Raw genomic sequence first — 8073 nt, forward strand, 5'->3', positions numbered from 1 at the left:
GATCTAACAACAAATGACATGCGTACTTCACATGTCAAAGTTTAAATGCCTCAATTTAATAATGGTCAGACCAATTCACAGATCCAGTGGGTGTTTGTGCTGTTGTGTCTTCATATGAGTGACCTTTGTGTGAATGACAAAATGCCTTTACTTTGACAGACTAATGAAGCCAGCAGTCTTGTGTATTCCATGTCTGAAAAGGGCTTTATTGACGTAACATTTGATGAACTGGCATATCCCGATTTTGCCTAATGTTAATCCCTGGAAAGTGATCTCATAAATTCTTTAAACCTCATTTTCTGTCAGTCAGTTCTCTCAGTGTTTCAACTACTGTGCGTCAGATGTGTTTTAAACCTGCCCTTTTTATATCCAACATTTTCAGTTTATGTTAGATTGGAAATAAACACAAATCAGACGTTTCTCAACTCACGGCTTTAGACTTTTGGACTGATATGTATTAAAATATCAATAAAGATTCATGAAAACAACAGTGCAGAATTTGCAAATACTGGAACATTCAATCAGCAAAATTATACCTCACATAAAAAATAACACATTTTCAAACAGGTGGGACAGACAACCCTGTCTGTGAATTTCTTTTTACCCTCATGTTTTGTTACTTGTCATTTTAATTTCTAATAATGAAATGTATAAAATAGTGTTTTATTTTCAACTTTACCCACAGTACGTCCCAGTACACAGAACAGGAAATGCAAATGGGAATATGGAAAAAATATGAGGAGGAACACCCCTATGTGGTCACTTTTAATGTCAGCACCACTTTGAATGGGTTTTACATCTCTGACTCTGACCAACAACTTTTCATGGCCTGTTTCATTTTGTTCTGAATGCTGGACTCGTGCTCTGCTGTCACACTACAGAGTGGAATTACCAGCACTACCTCAGCCAGACTTTTGAAGTTTGGGTACATTTCACCCAGGAAATGATCAGAAGTCAGCAAGACTGTTTAAACATGGGACCTCCTGATGTTGCAAGGACCAACTTCACCCCCAGGGAAATCCTGCAGCATGTGGCCCTTCAGGACCAGGGTTGAGCTATGCCCATCTGTGACCGACAACAGTCTCGGGTGCATTTAGGTTGCATTTGATAATGTCAAATTTTATGTTTTATTTAAAAAAATCTACCTAGAATTTTTAAATGTTAATGGTAGATGTTCTTGTTCTAATCTAAAATGCCAAACACCCTGTCGTTGTTAAAAAAAAAAGATTCGGTCAGTAATGGAAATTTTTCTATTAAAACAAGCTCTGGTCTGTTGTCTAGCGGACATCCTTTTCCATAATGTGACTGTGTATAAAAGAAAACAAAAAAATTCCCAGCAATCATATTAAAAAGTTGGTGAGAGTGTTTGAACAGTACTGTGGAGCCTTGAGGCAAGCGTCAGCCGAAGGATGAAGATGCCAAGTGACAGTGCACTGATTACACTTTGATTTATAAATAGTACATTTAGCAGTAACCATGCGTTTAAAGTCATTTCCTGCTTCAGCATTTAAAATAGCCCAAAGACTAAAACTACCTTAGACATCTTAGCATTATTTATTCTCAGCTAAATCTCATTTATTTTACAGGTGCCCATGACTATCAAAGAAACACCTGAAAGACACAATCCTGAATTACCCGGTTATAGTCGACTGCTAACTTTGTATTAATGTGCTTCTTTTTTATTCTGTGTTTTCAAGTCGGTATCTTTTTTCAGCAAATACAGTAGTAGCAGGAGAGGAAAGACATTTACACACATTACACATTCACACCAGTTCTCCCGATGCTCCAGCTGTCACAGCTGGGCACTCACATGCACAATAAGCAGAAGAGGGGATGGAATGGAGCAATAAATGACAGATGAAGGTGTCTGGAGCTAATTCAGATTCAGGACTTCTATCACTTTCTTTCTGGATCCAAAAATACATTGTTTCTCTTCTCTTCTTGTCTCACATTTCAAACACTGAATACATTAGCCCATTTATATCAGGCTGTGATTCTTAGAGAAAGTATACATGCTAATAATGTAGCGTCACACCTGTCTTTTGTCACATTGTTCCATTTAAATTTCTCATCGTTTGCAAATTGGGTTTTCAGGAGGAGACAAGTCTAGATGTGTCACACTAAGCACGTGTAGCTCTCCTCTGTAAGTCAGACAAAGGGCAGCCGCTGTTTTTAGTGTTTATAGAGTTGATGCAACGAGGCTGAACAGTTTCTGTTAATTCACTGCTAATATGTTTAGTTGTGTTTAATTCAGGACTTTAAACACCTCTGATTTTTGTCTTTTTATTTTACTCTGTGTCTTCATCTCACGACCTCCTTTGCTCCCTTCACAACTGCTGCGGCCAATGAAAAGGTGCTGTCCCAGTGAAGTCCCATTGGGAAGGCTTGATTGAGCGTTTTGGCTGCCGATGATGTTTTGAACCCTCTCTTGACGAGCAATGTCAAGATAGGCCTGCCCTAAAGCAGAACTTTATCTTCCCCTTTTCACCCCAATACCACAATGTACAAAATGAAGTTACACTATATTGCCAAAAGTATTTGCTTATATACCTTCAACACACACACGAAGTTGATTGACATCCCATTCTTCATTCATAAGGTTTAATATCATGCTGGCCCAGCCTACAGGAGAGCCAGGAGAACAGTACTTGTCTGACTGCACTGCGCCAAGTGTAAAGTTTGGTGAAGGGGGGATTAGAGTTTGGTGCGGGGTTGTTTTTAGGAAATTGGGTTCTGCCCCTTAGTTCCAGTGAAAGGAACTAAGGCATTTTGGAAGATTTCATGCTCCTGACTTTGTAGGAACAGTTTGGGGATGGCCCCTTGCTGTTACAACACGGCTGAGAAGCCGTGTTGTAACAGGACAGTCTATTAAGTCATGAATGAGCGTGTTTGGTGTAGAAGAACTTGACTAGGCTGCATAGAGTCCTGACCTCAACCTGAGAGAACACCTTTGGGATTAATTAGAGTGGAGACAATGAGCATGTTCTCCCCGTGTTTGCGTGGGTTCTCCCCGAGTACTCCAGGTCCCTCCCACAGTCCAAAGACATGCAGTTAGTGGGGTTAGGTTAATTGGAAACACTAAATTGGTAGGTGTGAATGGGGAAATAAATGTGAGTGCGATTGGTTGTCTCTGTCTATGTCTTAGCTCTGCGACAGACTTGCGACCTGTCCAGGGTGTACCCCGCCTCTCGCCCTAACACAGCTGGGATAGGCTCCAGCGCCCCTGAAAAGGATAAGTGGAAGTGAATGGATGGATGGACAATGAGCAAGGCCTCTTCATCCAACAGTCTCTGACTGCATTTCTGGAAGAATGATCAAAAATTCCCATAAACACAGCAAACCTAGTGGAAAGCCTTTCCAGAAGACTTGAAGTTATTATAGACAGACAGAATATTCAGACTTTTTAAACATTATTTTAATTCTTTCTTACATTTTTAGAAAATAAAAATTCAACATATACTGAATACATTTTGTTAAATGGAAGAAAATTGAGAGTATTATTCTAATAAACAGCCAAAACATAGTCAAGGTTGTAATTAGTGTTTTGCACAGTTGTCCTGAAGTCGGCTTCATTTTTCCAAAGGCTGAAACATTTCTCTCGCTTCACAATAAGAAATAAAAGTTCCACTTTGAAAACGGACAGATGACTGTGGACCTCAACGAAAAGCAAACTCCTAAAGAATAATGAAAAAAGGGGCTTCTTTTGTTTGCAAATTCTAATTTGGTTTTGGGCTATTTGGCCTGCTGGTTTGACATCACAAGTGAATATGTTATCAGTCAGTGAAACAATTGGGACTGTTGTATTGTGGTAAATCTTGCATTCTGGTTTAGTTTGACTTGGTAGTTTTTGTTATTGCATTGATGTAGCGGTAATTTTGGAAGCAAGCAGAGCCAATTACTTTCAATAAAAATCACAGTGTGGAAGAAAAAGAAAAAGTCGAAGAATAAACCTTCACACAGGAAGTTACCATTAAAAATAACTCTCATTTCACCCAAACTTCTTGATGAGGAGGCGTTAAAGCTGACCAGAGTGGAATTGTTTTGACACGAGTAGCCCTGTTTGACTAGACACCATTATTGCCTATATCCTCTTCTCTGACAGGGTCGGACCAATTTGTCACGTTACATAGCAAAACATTGTTAAGAGTGCTTTCTGTGCTGGATCGAATGAGAAGGAATATTGTAATGTACATAACCTGAGCAGGAACCTGTGGCATGCACACGCGCATACAGATGCACACACGCGTGGAAATGAAGAGCCGCAAAGGTCAATAAGATCCACCAATTACTGCCACTCATTACACAAAGCGGAGAGAGGGAGCGGAGGATGAAACAGAGGGCTGAACGAGGACAGCTGGTTCTGAAATGATAATAATAGTTGGATAAATAATCTGCCTTTCTCACCATCACTCAAACCCCTCCCCCATCCCGTCCCTCTTTCCTCACTTGATCTGTTCGGCTGCATCCCTCTTTCTCCCATCATCTTTTTCTCCTTTTTCCAGTCAAAGGAGGAGCCGGGGCGCTGGCATTGTCCCCGTGCCACCTTCTTTTTTTTTCCCTCCTCTCTCATTTATTTCAATTTGTCATGCTTTGCTCTCCTCCCTCGGTGAAGGAGGGTGGTGGATTGGAGGTGCTGTTTCGGGGGAGGGGGTGGCTGGGTGCTGAAGAGGAGCATGTGAGGGGAGATGGGCAAAGAAATTGGCATCTGCACTCTTGCCATAATGAAACATTTAGATGCGGGCGCGGCTATGCCTCCGCATTAATGGCTTGAGATGAAGGAGAGAGAGGAAGGGTGGGTGTGGAGGGCGAGGAGGTGAGGGAGGAGACTGAGGCCAGGCAGTCAGAGCACTTCACCCTAATAACCCGCGAATCCAGGTCAGACAGGAATACCTTCAGATAATCAGTGCCGCCAGCTTTCCTCAATGAGCTCCTATCATGGCTTTTAGAAAAAAAGAAGGCTTTTTTGAGATCTACAAAGAGATGTGTGTGTGTGTGTGTTGTGTGAGACAAAGCTCGACCGGTGTGTCTGCATGTCCCACCTCTCATTCCCCTCCAGGGAATCTCAGGTGTCATATTTTTCTTTGACAGGAATGAATATTGACATTTTTCATCTCGACCGAGATTAGGCTGTTAGCAAACTTCCTTTAAATTGCTCCCGAGTTTAAATCATAGCAGATATCCTTCAGTTATAAAGTGGCTGAGATATTACCTGGAAATGATGATTGACTGGCTGGATGGACTGCGAAGATTTCATGTAGGAGAGGCAGAGAAGACTTCATCATTTGTTAAAGAAAGGCCCTTGAGAATAAAAAGCGCTAAAAAACTTTGCTCCCACAGCTTTTGTCATTTTTAACTCCGTATTGGAGGATTTCAAAGCCACTTGTCCAACTGTTGGCTACAGTCTGAAGCCGTCCCACAAGCCGTATGGAGCGCTGAATTGAATTTGTTGCGCTTTTTCACAGCTCAGATGTTGTAACTTTTTTTTCGGGGGGTGAATTACTGAAATATTGGCAGTGATATCAGAACAAAATCAAAGCGATAAAGAGCCTTCTTCTCTTCTGAGACATCCTCGGCTAACTTCGGAGTCTCTTAGCGAGTTTCCAACAAGCCCGCTGACTGTCACATGAGCGTGTGTGCCATGGATCTGCCCCCTGCACTTGTCACTTCAGATCTATCGGGTAATGTGTGCTGGTGCTGCTTCGGGGCTTTGTGCTATTATTTATCTCTGGCCAGTAAGTGAGTATGACACAGAGATAAAGGCACGCACATATATGAACAGCAAGCAAGATCATACAAAAGTTCACACTTCAGATACACGTGCACGCTAGGTTAAATCTTCCTACATAAAAAGTAAAATACAATCCATGTTTCTAAATTTATTTCCATGATAAAGTGTTTTTTATAAATTGTTATAGGTCAATAAAAGCTACAGATGGGCCATTTTAGGCCATTGGTAGTCGATTCCTAGGCAAGATGATGGCATTTCAATATAGTAAAGTATAGAAAAGATCCTCAGGGGTCTAAGATGTACCTGTGTGTCAATTTGGGTTCTTGGTAAAACAAACAGGCAGATGGAGATTTTGTGTAATACAGTGCGATGCCAAGATCCAGAGTTCAGAGCAGTATATATATACAGTATTTCTGAAACTATTATTATTATTATCAATAAAATATTAAGAAACCACAAAAAATAGCCTTTGGGAATTTTTACACCTATGATGCTTATCATTATTCCCATTGTTTCAAATAATGAGGTCAGAGTATGTAAGTAGTACCTATGAATCAATAGCTCAGTTCTCAGACATTTTTATTTTGCTCTTGGATCTCTATCATATCAGTGAGGTGTGATGGCCTTAACATATTCACCTCAGGCACACAGCTCTGGCTTAGCATAGGAACGACTACTTATCTCCTGTTCAACTCTTTTGCTTGTAAAATGTAACAAATCAGAAGAAAATTTAATTTGAAACTTTATGCTATAATGTTTATGAGTGTAATATTCTCTGTTCTATGAATAACTTCAAAATACACTTACTGTACCTTTAATAAATTTATTTAATGTGTAAAAATGTTGTTATCATGAAAAGCAATCAAGCATAAAATGATTTATTTAGCTTTTCGTGTTGAGATTTTATCACGCAGAAAATGCGTGATTAAAAATACTTCCCGTGTATTTCTGTCTTTGTGTGGACGTTCGTAATCTCCCATACACAGTACACAAAGATGAACAATGCACTTAATATTCAACCACATGCATATGTAGCAAGTCTGATGATAGTAGCAGTAACAGAAGCACTTAATCTCTTTTGAATCATCAGAATAAAAGAAAATTTGATATAGTCTGAAACACACTTCTGGGCAAAATCAAGCACAAAACAGACACATTACACTTGATTTATCACAGCCATGACTCATCAGAAAGGAAACAACGCTGCGGAGCGTTTATCCGAGATAAGAGCAGACTTTGAACAGCTCTGAGTGAAAACTGCCATTAACAGCAACAGTGATGCCTAAAGATGCGCCTACGTTACGCCAGAAAATTGGCTTTCTTTTCCTTTTTTTTTTCCTTTCTTCTAATGAATGCTTTTTTAACTTGTCCTGCTTCTTCTTTTTTCATTCTCAGACACACTATCTGTAAGCTAATGGCTACCAGAGCCCAACGGCCTGCATAACTCTTCACCGTCTGACACTGTACTGTCATATCCGGCTGAAGCTTCATTAATTCCCCATCCCAGAATCAATGACTCGCCTTTGTAACGGATTTGCAGTCTCAGGCACTTTCTTCTATCTTTCTCACTCTGCCTTCCTCTCTCTCCAGTAGAACCTCAAGGGAAGAGATGTAAAGATGAATGACAACAGGGTCATTTTACCACAAGCAAAATTGTCCTACATATAATAGAAAGTGTATGTTTGTGTGTTTCTGTGGAGGCGATTTCTTATAGAATATGTACCACAAAGGTAGACGTATCTTTTAAATATGTGTAAGCACCTGCTATCAGTTGTAGGTTATTGCCATGTATGTGCTTGTGAATTAAGGGTGACATCCCTGCAAACAGCGTCGTGGCCTTCAACCCCTCTATGACACTCTACATTACGGTTACCAGTTGGCGATCACATGAGGACAGCTCTTTCCGGAAATTTTCTATGACCTTTGGACTGAAATGTCATTTAGTCTTGGGTCAGATGTTGCTTTGTGGGATTCAACTATTTTTATGGGATTTCTTTTGTGTTCTTACTGATTCTGTGTGACAGATATGAGCCAGATTTGTTTGCTTGAAGCGAGGACCGTGACAGCTGTTTGAACATAAATCAGTGTTTACATGTTTCTTTGATTGCATGAATATTCAGGATTTTTAAAAATTACAGAAAGATCATTTTTTACTTTGCTGTATTTTTGTTAAAAAGGTCATCATGGGCCCACTCACTAAGGCCTGCTGCACTGATTTCTTGTCTACTTGGCTCAGATCGACTCCAAACAATAATAAGGATAGCCCCTGCATTCCTACTTATATACAGCTAAAACTGATAAGAAATCTTTTGTTTATTCTAAACAGACACTTAATAATTGATTTC

This window comes from Diplotaxodon limnothrissa, linkage group LG20 (assembly GCF_057381915.1).
Source record: "Diplotaxodon limnothrissa isolate DT_005_m linkage group LG20, D_limnothrissa_male_GT1.1, whole genome shotgun sequence".
Taxonomy (NCBI): Eukaryota; Metazoa; Chordata; class Actinopteri; order Cichliformes; family Cichlidae; genus Diplotaxodon; species Diplotaxodon limnothrissa.